The sequence below is a fragment of the Diadema antillarum genome, unplaced genomic scaffold (genome assembly GCF_040938485.1).
Source record: "Diadema antillarum isolate AM-2024a unplaced genomic scaffold, OU_Dant_1.0 seq00001765_RagTag, whole genome shotgun sequence".
Taxonomy (NCBI): domain Eukaryota; kingdom Metazoa; phylum Echinodermata; class Echinoidea; order Diadematoida; family Diadematidae; genus Diadema; species Diadema antillarum.
The window spans coordinates 243,119-255,702 of NW_027272446.1; the positions used below are offsets into that span (position 1 = coordinate 243,119).

The 12,584-nt window shown below is 36.1% G+C and overlaps 1 protein-coding gene across 1 annotated transcript in view; it reads right to left on the bottom strand.

Annotated features, from left to right (window-relative positions):
• LOC139712150 (uncharacterized) overlaps positions 1–11,701 on the bottom strand; it is a 40,689-nt gene extending 28,988 nt beyond the window's left edge. The window contains exon 1 of the mRNA XM_071623985.1: positions 11,651–11,701. The gene's annotated coding sequence lies outside the window, so the exon portion shown is untranslated. The remainder of the gene's footprint in view (positions 1–11,650) is intronic.
• Between the last annotated feature and the right edge of the window lie 883 nt (positions 11,702–12,584).

Below are 12,584 nucleotides of genomic sequence, written 5' to 3' on the forward strand. Positions count from 1 at the left end.
TTTTAAACATACATAATGCGTAGGCCTACATTCAGTTTTGTTGCAACATACAGCAGTGAGCATTGGTTATAAACCCAAGAGTGTATATTATTGATTTAAATCCTTGGAGTATCTGATACCTAAAATACCTTTCCGTCTCTTCGTATTAACGATTATCCCATTAATGTCTATTGAATCGTTTATGTACCGCATTTTACATGCACCCTCACAATCAGTCATGATAAAATTAATCTTCTCTTCTTTCTCCGAGGAATAAATAATCCATTTGTATATATACAATTAATCGATACCATTAAGTCAGAGGCTGACCGTGTTACCTGATGTTTTTTTTAATCGACCAATGACAACTGAATATTCCTATTCATTGGTTTTTGTTCTTTTTTTTAGTAAAACAGGCCTGTAGAAAAAAATATTTATGTTAACAGTCCGCCAATGGATAAAGCTGCGTATCTGCAGATAACTTTTTTATTTAATTGATACTTTATCTTTAAGGTAATGAATTTTATAGTGAGCATAATCCAATACATGCATGTTACACTCATAAATGTATTAAAGCTGACATAAATCCTACAATGTATGTTGTCACAAAGTAGGCTTATTAATGCTTTGTGATAGCTTGTCAGGAAAACATACTTTTTAGGGTTTTTTCCTATTGTACATGACTTCTTAATTCTATTGAGCGGTATCAGAAATAACTCGGGCACTTCGTTAACGTTTAGACCAGCAAACCATTCAGCACTTGCGATACTGTTTTGTTTCTTTTTTGAGGGGAGGGGGACTGTGATGTTCCCATGCTCAAATTTTGAAAACTATCCAGGCATGTTTAAAGTTTATCATTGTAGATATCAGTTTTATAAGTCGCACTTAACTATGTCTCCATATTTTGCACCATGTTTAAAGGACAGCTTGCTATTCGTAAAAAATATTGCGGAGCCAAAGAAATTTAGATCGTTTGATTTTTACCAGAACAAGATAAGACACCCAGCGATTGCGTATTTACTTTTTTTCTTCATTGACACAAAATACTACATTGTTTGCTTTTTTTAATCTCATGTGCATCCTCAGACACGTAATGGTAATTTAGTATGAAGAATGAGTGAAAATTTAGAATTAGAAACGCCTGCTGTAGATTTTTATAATGTATACATTGCACGGGGTTCACATATATTCCAGTGTAATGTTGATTATTGCAATTGAAATTCTCTGTAATGATCATGAAAAAAAAATGTAATTATGAAAAGATGAGTCGTGTTGAGTGTCATCACAATAACCTAAGGGACCCGCTGGTATATAGAATGCATTTTGTGTGAAAAAAAATAGTAAAAGGAAGAAATCTTGAGGTCATGATCAAATGCTTTCAGCTGTGCAATTCACCTTTATGGACCATCCTGATATGGTCTTCATGTCTGAGCAAATTTTATAACACTGAATGCAAAAACACCTGAAAACACAAACATCTGTAATATGATAGTTGCTTCATTGTGACGTAAAAAAAACAACAAACAAAATCAAGAGTTATGATGATCAACGAACATATTAGCGATCCACGTCCGAAATATTGGAAAATGATACTTGTAATTTCTATTTTGGCTTTCGACGGATTGTCACAATTATATTCATGTTTGTTTGTTTTCCTAATAAATGCCTCTATGTTATACACTCACAGACTACCATAAAATTCATTGTAAATGCAAAAATGTAAAATTTCCAAGAAATCTGAGCCTGTTCAAGAGATTTTTTTTAATCATTTGAAGAAAAGTCCTTAGAAATATGCGGGCTAATCATGAAGATACAAAACAGGCATAAAGATACTATTGTTCGATCAATATTCGAAGAGTGTATTAGTTATCCCCAATTTCTATTCTTAGCGCCTTCACCTGGGAACATCTTTAATTTGATACTAGCAGTAAAAAAAAAATTATGTTATTCACATTAAATTAGATATAAGCCTATATGCTTTCAATTCTCGTCTCTCAGCACACATCGCATAAAATTTTCACATCTTATTACGAGTGGACACACAATAGTCATGTACAAACACACACACCAAAAAACGACGCTTAAAACTATAAAAAAAAACTAAAATAGGCTGATGGTCCGAGTAACTGTCTTAACAGAATTGGCACATTTTATAGGACAAATTTGCTTGAAAAATCAATCCATTTTGCTGAGGAAAAGATGTTCAGTAGAAAGAGTTTAACACAGACTACTAAAGAAGCGTGTATTGAGTTTTCTGGCCTATAGCTTACAGACATGATATTTCATTTCCTTGCGTGCGTGCCTTGGATTAGTCCCACTTGTTGTGAGCTCTATAAAATGGCGACCTTTTTCGTTGACCCTGGCCTGACCGAACTCGTTATATCAACTAGGCAGACGTGCCTTCGCGCTTTTTTCCCTCACCGCTCTGCATGTCTTCCGCATCGCTTGTACCGCCTGTTTGACAGGATGCCTTTGCAGGAACTGCACGTTAACAACTTCGTGCGTGGAGTTGCAGCACGGCCCACCATTAAGAAATGAAAAGTTTTGTTCGGCAGGTCATGCATTAGGTATCGGCACACAAAAGTCGAGGGAAAGCGTACACAAAAAGGGTAGTCGTCTCTCCATTGCAATGCGTAGGGAAATTGTTTCGCGGTTTTCGTGAACTCGGCGTGAGCGCCGAGGGGTGCGTGCGATGCGATGATTGAGTTCGTGATGGAAATTGTGTGTCTCACAAATTTTATACTGCTGACGAGTTCAGGCAGAATTTAGTTTACTCAAAGAAGATGAAGCAGCAACACAAGCTTTTTATTTTTTTTTTAATCTGCCACTTTTATGAGTAATTCATCCTTTGAGTACACGATCAATGATCCACTGTCAAAATAAGGGGTATATCTTAGAGTTGATTCGTAGGGTATACTCAAAAGACAGTGCAATGACATGAAGAAACAGCATCAAAATGTGATTTTCTTTTAAAAAGAAGTGTAAAATAAAGAGTGAATACGATATTTTGTCGGTTAAATAATTCATTGAGATTCTATGTTTGAGTCATTTCTACACAGGAGTAGGAAAATGTAAGTGCTTTTATCGTATCATCTTATCTGTGTATATTGAAATCAACTCATTATCAACGGTATTTTGGTAGAATCTATTGTTTTATACTGCACGCCTAGTGCCAACGTCAGCTCTCTCTCGTTCTTCCTCCAAGCCTTCATTCTCTCCGGCTCCTCTCGTACACATGCACGCACTATACATAATTATACGCACCAATAGAAGGATACATGACGATGTCTTTTAGAATAAATTGCAATGCTTTGCGTTCATAATGTAATCCAAATAATCACTGTAAGGTATAAACATAATATGACCCATTTCCAGGGCCATACCGGAAGTATCGCACAAAGTGTAGCCAAGGAATGAGTACCTATACCGGTACTCTTTCCACTTTAAAGGCAGTCGCTTGTGCAAACTATCGGATGCCACCTTGCGTACATCTTTAGTGGACAATGATTTTTTTTAAAGTCACATTAAAGATCACATTAAGAAAGCGTTTTTGCAATGAAAAAATTACCATTTTCTGGAACTTTCCTATATTTCCTTTGCTTTAGGTGTTTTCACATGCCCCTATAGAAAGAGAGCATTATTTTGTTATGCTTCCATTAGTGATAAAAATTAATATACTAACTAAATGAACTAAGGAATTAATGAATTAATGAATTAATGTACGTGCTTTCATTATCTTAGTGCAACGTACAGGTTGTGCAGTTCACTTAATGACCTAAGATATAATTTGGGAGAATGATTTCAGTTAACGGCTTCTATTTGAAGTTAAGAATTTAGACAATAATTCCGCACTACTACATGCAATGTGCAATGGCAGTGAATTCCCTTGGCGGTCCTCGTGTTTTCAGAGTTCGAGTCAAATATTACTTCAGCCTAAAATATTATAAAAAAGATAATTATGCTAGCCAACTTTCTGTTGATTTGATGGCGATGTGTGTTTGTTGAACTCGTGGTCGTTTATCACTCAGCGACTGTGGAAAGCAGACAGACAAGAGGTATATTATGATCAATAAACCGCTTTCAGGTCGTTTTTCACGAGATAAATCTCACGTTACAGCACTCTACCTTTTGGCTCAATTTGCATCAAGATCTAATGATCAAGTCATATTTTGTGTTGAAGGTTGGCCTGAATGTTGCATTGGTACTTGATATTGAACAACATAAAAATGACGACCAACAGTAGCCTACCCCCACCCATATTTTCTCATTTCTCATCTCTCTCTCTTTCTTTTCTTTTCTTTCTATCTATCTATCTATCTCTCTATCGATCTATCTATCTATATCTATATCTATATCTATCTATCTATCTATCTATCTCTCTCTCTCTCTATCGATCTATCTATCTATATCTATCTATCTATCTATCTATCTATCTATCTATCTATCTATTTATCTCTCTATCGATCTATCTATCTATATCTATCTATCTATCTATCTATTATAGGCTATCTACCTTAGGCTATCTGGCTGCCGATCTCCCCTATCCTACCTTTGTTCGACAAATATTCGATAGCCTTTGCATTGTGTATAATACGGACGCCAGTACACGCAATGCAGTCTTGTTTTATATTGTCTTGTATAATGTGCAGCCCACAGTCTACATGAAACCAGAGCGGTTTGAAAGCGTTGAGGATGTTGTTGAGTCACTCTGAGTTTACGCAAACGGACGGTGACGTTTTATCTAGTTCTAAATCTGATTATTACCATGCGTGATCTTCTACATGGTTCTGAGTCACCCTGACATGCAATCAGCCTAGTAAATGTCACATTCCCAGCGGAGCTGTAATATGCGCTTCTTCTTTTTTTTAACTTACCGTGATGCAGTGTGGATGGTGCATTTTCTTTTCATCAATATGCCACATTGTACACTGCAAAAAGTCCGGTGTTAAATAGTGAACACCGAGCTGGTGTTAAATTTTCGGTGCTCATTTATGGTGTTAAATTAACACCTACGGGTGTCATTCCCAAATTTTAAACTGTTTTTTGAAGAGTTTCTTAGTAACTGCACTTCTTGTTGATTTTTAATTTAAATGAGACGATCAAGAATTTTACATTAAAATACTAGATTTTTGAAAAAATGTGAAAATAAATTTACACCAAAGTAACACCAGCTGGTGTGGTCCCTTATTGAAGCTGGACGGGTGTTAAACCATTGATATTAACACCAACAAACATCAAATCAACACCATGTGGTGTCATTTTTGAATTAACACCAGTACAGTGTCAAAATAACACCAGGTACAGTGTCAAATTAACACCACGAAGTGTCAGGTGAACACTTTTCAACACCATCACAGTGCATTTTTAACACCTGTGGGTGTGGTCCTTTATTGAAGTTTGATCGCTGTTAGATTTAACACCCGTGGTGTTAAATCTAACACCGATGTTTTTACAGTGTATTGTGTAATCATTTTTTTGAGGGATGTATAAAGCAAGTATAACATTTAAAACGTCAATATCGAAGCAGTTTATAAGAAATATCTAAAATTGATAAAGTTTTCAATAGCTGTAACTTTACTCTCTCTGTCTGAGAAATCGGTGATACGATTTTCTTTCAATCGTGGTGCTTGATTGAGAAAAGAGACTCTGAAGCACACACACACCCATACACAAACTATAGGTGGAAAACATACATATTGAAGGGCCTTCTCGTGACAAAAACCATTCACAATAAAAGCTAAATAGAAGATGATGAGCAAAGTGATGTTTAACCATTCTGATTTAATCGATAAGCGATGACTATTTCGTTTGGAAACTGTCGCGAATACATACAACATCCAATATTATGACACAAACATATTCATATAATTATGGCCTGTCTCGCTCTGGCTATCACGAGTTTTGTTGAAATAAACTTATAGTGATATCTACGGGATGAACACTTAATTTGTATCACTAAAAATAAATTTCTTTGTCATGAAGGCAACAAGTAGGACTGTAACATCTAGTTTGAAATAGATGACTGTGAAATACCAAGAATTCTTCCTTATTCCGACTCAGAGTGAAGTGTTCAGGGGGATACTCCAGGGGCAAGGAGTATATTATATAATCTATCATTTAACATATAGTACATCATAAGTCATACTCACGAAACAGCTAAAAACTGTACATGAAAAAAAAAACAGTTCAGTTAGAGAATATTAACCACATTACGAAGGCTGCAGTATAATCTGCATTTTTAACAAAGGGAACGATATTGACATGAGAATCCATGTTTAGCCATAGCTGAACGAAATAATTGACTTGAACTCTCAACTGCGATAGGCGCGACGCCCTGATAACACGCGGATCATTTCTCTGTTGACGTATTTCCGCCCTTTTATCATTTTTTTTTCTTTCAGTCAGCCACCTTCAATGCAGCGTCAATTCAAACCGACAAGGGCTAATCGGTGTATCACAATCTTTGCAAGGCACTTCCTTGTGTTCGGCGTGATGTGTTTATTGTGCGATGTGGCGCTGCTTCCTTCGTTCGCCTTAGCCAGGTCGTTTGTTATAGTAATAAAACAGGGCGACATATGAAATGTGCGAATATACGGACAAACACACTTACACAATAAAGACACGGGAGAATATAATGGTAGCATAGGAGTCATGTAGTGTTGTTCTTAAAAATGCAGTTAACACAACACAATGCACAATAGAATTAATGTCATCCTTAGAGTTTTTCATACAATTTATAGAATGCCTGCAATTTCGTGATTCCTGAAAGAAAGGATGATGAGAGGCCCACTTATCTCTCATGAGTAAGAAAAGCATCTAAAGCAGCTATATCGGTTATGCACGTACAGTGATCATGTTTAAATCTTTCAGCACTATACGACAACCATATACAATATCATAATTCAAATCATTTTTTAAACGTTTTTTATTTTGTTTCTCAACTTTGATTTAAGACACCGAATTGTGATGGAGGAATTTACTGATTGATTTCTACCGCATTGCATGTATTGACAATAACGGTCTTTGGCAGCTCCAGCTGAAAGTATCTCATTCAAAGCTATATCTATCTCTGTATTAATATTGCATTGAATTCATTTGAATTGTTTTTTTCTTGTACAATCGAGAGATAATCAAACCTAGAATGACACTGGGAAACAGTATATTGCTGTATTCTATGAAATCTCACAACTTGATTGTATCATTTTGCTGGGGACTAATGCAGACTTTTTGTAAAAATCTTTTCTTCACCGTATGATACACACACACACGCACGCACACACACACAGAGACACACACACACACACAGACACACACACAGACACACACACACACACACACACACACACACACACATACAAACACACATACTCCTCAAAAGGTATCCAATTACAGGAAGGCAAACTTTTGTCGGTGGGAGCGGACAGTTTATTTTGAGATTTACATAATTTTGCTGAAGACAAACCTTTTCAAATCTTTCCAAAAATACTAGCTTATTATATCACATGTGTCTGAAATAAGAAAATAATAAAGTTGCTTTTTACGTTTCTAAATATCATACTTATTTTACAAATTTTTCTTTAAGTTGTTACACTTGAAAAACCAAAGCTAAAAGAAATCAGACACCAAATCAGTTGGTCAAAACACAAAAACACATTTTCAGAAATTCAGAAGATTCTCCGTTAGTAATATTGTTGATCCTCTCCCTCTCTCTCCTTCTCTCTCTTCATGTGTGTATATATGTACATAATATTATACATATATATTATGTATATATTTTGAAACAAAGAGAAGGAAAACTGACCAGAAACAAACAATTAATAGTGAAAACTTTGCGCAAAGAAAATGGGTTTTCCCGAATCCCGATGAAAACCCATTTTCACTATATTATATATATATATATATATATATATATATATATATATATATATATATGAGTCTGTGTCTGTGTGTGTGTGTGTGGTACTGTAACTGTCTTTGCTGCCCTCTGATTCACATTTTTAAGTTAAAGGGATGGTACAGTATTGGTGGAGATGAGAATTGCATGGGCTTTTAACTTTTTGCGAGATATCAATGGGGTTTCGAATGACTGAAACATCCAACCAAAAAAAGTAAAACAAAGCGACAGTAATAAAGTGTGGGTCCCACACTTTATTAGAATCACTCCTTTTTGGATATCTCAGCCATTTCAAAACCAATTTTCATCAAATAAACGTTGAATTCCTCATAGAATTACATGTTCTTTCATATTTCTCATTATCTCACCAAAAAATGTTAGAAACCTGAAATTAGGTCTCAACAAAAACTATACGATCCCTTTAATAAGTAGATTTTCACTATTCACTATAAATATTCCACACAGGATATTGTGTGTCAGTCATTAGTCAGTAGTTGTGTAGAGAGAATAATGAAGGAGTCAAATCATTCCATATAAGTTCAATCCAAGCTATCGATTGTAAAGTTATAGTTAATCAACATACAATGTGAAACCTGACTCTTAAGATTTATATTGAAATGTTTTCATTACAAGGTGAAGCTTCCCCGAGTGACTTTCGTGCAGCCAATGGGCGGTGGTGCTCGAAAATATAACATTTCATTTTTTTTTTGTATTATTTCATTTCCAACACAATACGTCATATGATTACAACATTTGAATACACATTTACAAATGGTACAACAATGCAATGAAAAATAAACTTTGAACAATAATACAATTTTGTAATTTCAAGACAAATACAGAACAAAACAGGGATCTTATCTGATTATCTACTCTAATATGTATAGGCTCCTAGTATGTCTACTCGCATATATACATTCATACGCACGTCTATGATTATGTTCTTAGTAAGAATGAGATAATGGGATTGCAAGACATTCTTTTGTCAGCCAACTTACTGATTAGGCCTACAGTAAAAAAAAAGTATAATCGTTGCATCGACCAAGTCCATATTGCTATGGCCCTACACCAACATTGAGTACTGACAGTACCCCTCTCCTAATGTCCTATATTGATTTGAAAACAATAGTTAAATGTATATACATATATATATATATATATATATATATATACATATACAGTGTATATATATATATATGTATATGAATATATATATATATGTATATATATATATATGTATATGTATATATATATGTATATATATATATATATATATATATATATATATATATACATATTATTAAACACCATATAATGTATACATAGGCCTATTATGTTTGTATAACAGGTCTGCGCATAATTATATTGTAAAGTGGTGCGGATTTATGATTTCATGGTCTCAAATCAAGATTCTCTTCGGAGATCAATGAAAAATATTATGATTTAGTTATCGTAACACTGCATGAGGCGACGAAATCAATGTATATTATCTTGTCTTTTAGAGGTAAGTCCATAGTTATAAACCAGGCTAAAAAGAAAAGAAAAGTCAAACAGGGATCTAGATACTGACTTGTTATATGCATATAGAAAAAACTTGACAAAATTGAACGATAGATACTATTCGTCTCTGTACAGGGAAATCACGAGCATAATATCTACTGCTGATGTATTCATTACGTATAAGGGAAAATCAAATTGACGACGCTGCGACAAGTCATACTACCCTATTCAAAAATACGGAGTCCTCCGAGGCCAGTGTATTATGACCAGAACAACCGAAATCTTTTGAAACTCATGTAGTCTCATTCTACAGCATATTCCATTGGCAGACCTTGAGTTATTATTATCGAAACTAGGAGCAAGCTTTCGTGCATGGACCCTTCACTCGGGCACGCAGTACACTAAAAAGGCTAAAGCACATATTGGCCTCGTCTTTGCATAGTGGACTTTTGGACTCGTTCTCAGTCTGTGTGTGCATTTGTGCGTCTTTGTTATCTCTGGCGTATCTTTCGAGTGTACTTAAAGCCCCCGTTCCACTATCACGATTTGGACCCCGATCTGTCCCGATCTAGCAGATCGGGAGAGAGCGGCAAAAGCGTACGGGGATCGGAAGCATCATAGCAGCAGCGTGTGGAGGTCGGGGTTGGAGCGGGCAGTTTTTCAGATCGGGAAGAAATTTTGAACCGGTTCAAAATTTCTTCCCGATCTCCCCGATCAAAATTGACATATCTTTAATCGTACGGCAATCGGGGAGAGCGTAGTGACAGCGTAAACGCAGCAGGGAGAGCGTAATGACGGCGTAAACGCAGCGGGATGAGCGTAACAAGGTCTTTCTGAGCGTAGTAACATCGGCACAAGAACGGGAAGTAATTTTAGCTGTAATTTTCGAAGAAGAAGAAGAGATGAAGAAAAAGAAGAGAAGAAAGCAGCGAAGCAGCTACCCAAAAGGCGAAGAAAGAGAGACTGCACGTGATGCTGAAAGAGGAGGAAGAGGACATAGCAGAATTTTGAAGAATATGAAATCATCTACAACTGGAGGAAGACGGACTATAAAAGCAAGGACATCAAGAAAAATCCTTTGAAAAATCAGCACGTCTTTGTTTATACAATGCATTGCTGCAAAAGAACCGTGAGTTGAAGAGGCTCTTCAAGTTCAAGTTCAAGTTGATTTATTTCACTTCCAACAAACAAATAATAAAAAATACAAAGAAACGCTCATATACATAGACGTCATGAAATCAGTACAGAATAATGAACAAAATAACATTGTAAAAGAGATGCAGGCAAATTATCAACAGAGATACAAATAACAGTTACGTCACTGTGGTAAATGCATACAAAATATTGCTGGAAATGGAGGGGACCGCTAAAAAGCAGAGCTTGTAGTATTAGAATGCAGTCCCCTCATAGAGAAAAATATATAATTGCAAAAAACAACAACAACAAATTTCCCTAAGCGGTAGCAAAAAAAAAGACAGACAGAGTAATACACACATACATGCACACATACGGACGCACATTAACAAACACATGGCGGCTTTCTTGTAAGGAAAAAATTGATGAGAGGATAGAAAGATATAGTAGTGAAGAAGGTAGTAAGTCCGAGGTGGACAAGGGGGGGGGGGGAGGAGGGGAGAGGAGAGGGAAAAGGTGGGTCATAACCAGGGCACTGGAGGCACAGAAGCACGGGCTCGCTGATGAAGAAAGAGTAGTGAGAATAACGAAGCAACAACAACTTTGAAAATCAAAAGTAAAAAAAGAAGGATGAATCTTCGAGGTCCACAGTATATTATTTTCTTCGGTTCTGCATGCTAATAAGTTGACTGACTGCTGACCCACAGTCGAATCGGGGTACATCGGGGCACATCGGGCACTTTTCAGCTCTCTGAACGGGGTAACAGCGTGATAAGATCGTGTAGATCGTTCAGAGCGTAGATTGTACAGCGTGCATTGATCGGATAACATCGGCAACATCGCACTAACAGCGTAGCTACATCGTTCTAAAGCGTACCGGCAGCGGCAGAGATCGCAATGTCTCATTCCCGATCATCGTAGTAAGAGCGTAGCAAGCACTTGGTAGTCGTAACTGCAGCGTACTTAGAGCGTTCTAACATCGTACTGTGTCTAGATCGGCTCAGGTTTTACCCGATCCTTCCCGACCTGAGAAAATTGTCAAATCGTAGCGAGAACGGCATAGTGGAACGGGGGCTTAAATGGAGTTACTAAAGCGTGGCGATTTGTTGAACCATTTGCTATTATGGCGTAGTCAATGCTCACCTGTGCTAGCACACAGCTAGTGGCGACTCCAATACTATAACACTGTTCCTTATTGGGTTGATGGCGGCAAATGAGCGGGTAGGGTGTTTCAAGGAGACAAGGGTCTCAGCTAAGCTCCCTGGCGTACTGATAATTTAACGCCTAAGTTAATGTTGGGCTTAATTTACACGGTTAATGACTGAAAAGAGTAAATAAACTATATATAATGGGTCTCTCTTGTTACTTGTGTATCTGTGTAACAAATTGTGAACTGATATCTATGAAATGAAGAGATTCTCTCCAATCTGTTAATATTAGATATCTGACTAGCTTTTTAGATACATTTCCATATTTCCGCACATGCACGAACAAAGACAGCATATGATGAAACGTCTTACGACTATACAGTACTATTTTCCCCACGAGCAATCCTTATAATCATATGAATGAGAAAATAAGTGAAAAAAATAAATCTGAAATTAAATACATCTGAGGTTACGGGGTTCATAATTGAGAAGTGAAAGATTCACACACACACACACACATACACCACACACACACAAACACACACACACACACATACACACACACACATACGCACACACACACACATACACACACACACGCACACACACACAGGCACACACACACACACACACATATATATATATACATATATATAATATATTTTTATTATATATATATATATATATATATATATATATATATACAATAAAAAATATAATAAGAATATATTTTTAGCCAGTTACGAAAATATATTTTCATAACTGGCTTGAGTTCATCTGGTCTTTAATACATGTTCTATATACTGCTATACTAACAGTAAATATTCTGTTTGATGTGAAAACATTATTAGAAATACTACATGTAGTATACTGTAATGAGTCGTAACGAATAGACAGTACAAATAACATTCTGCATGATTGTCGTTGAT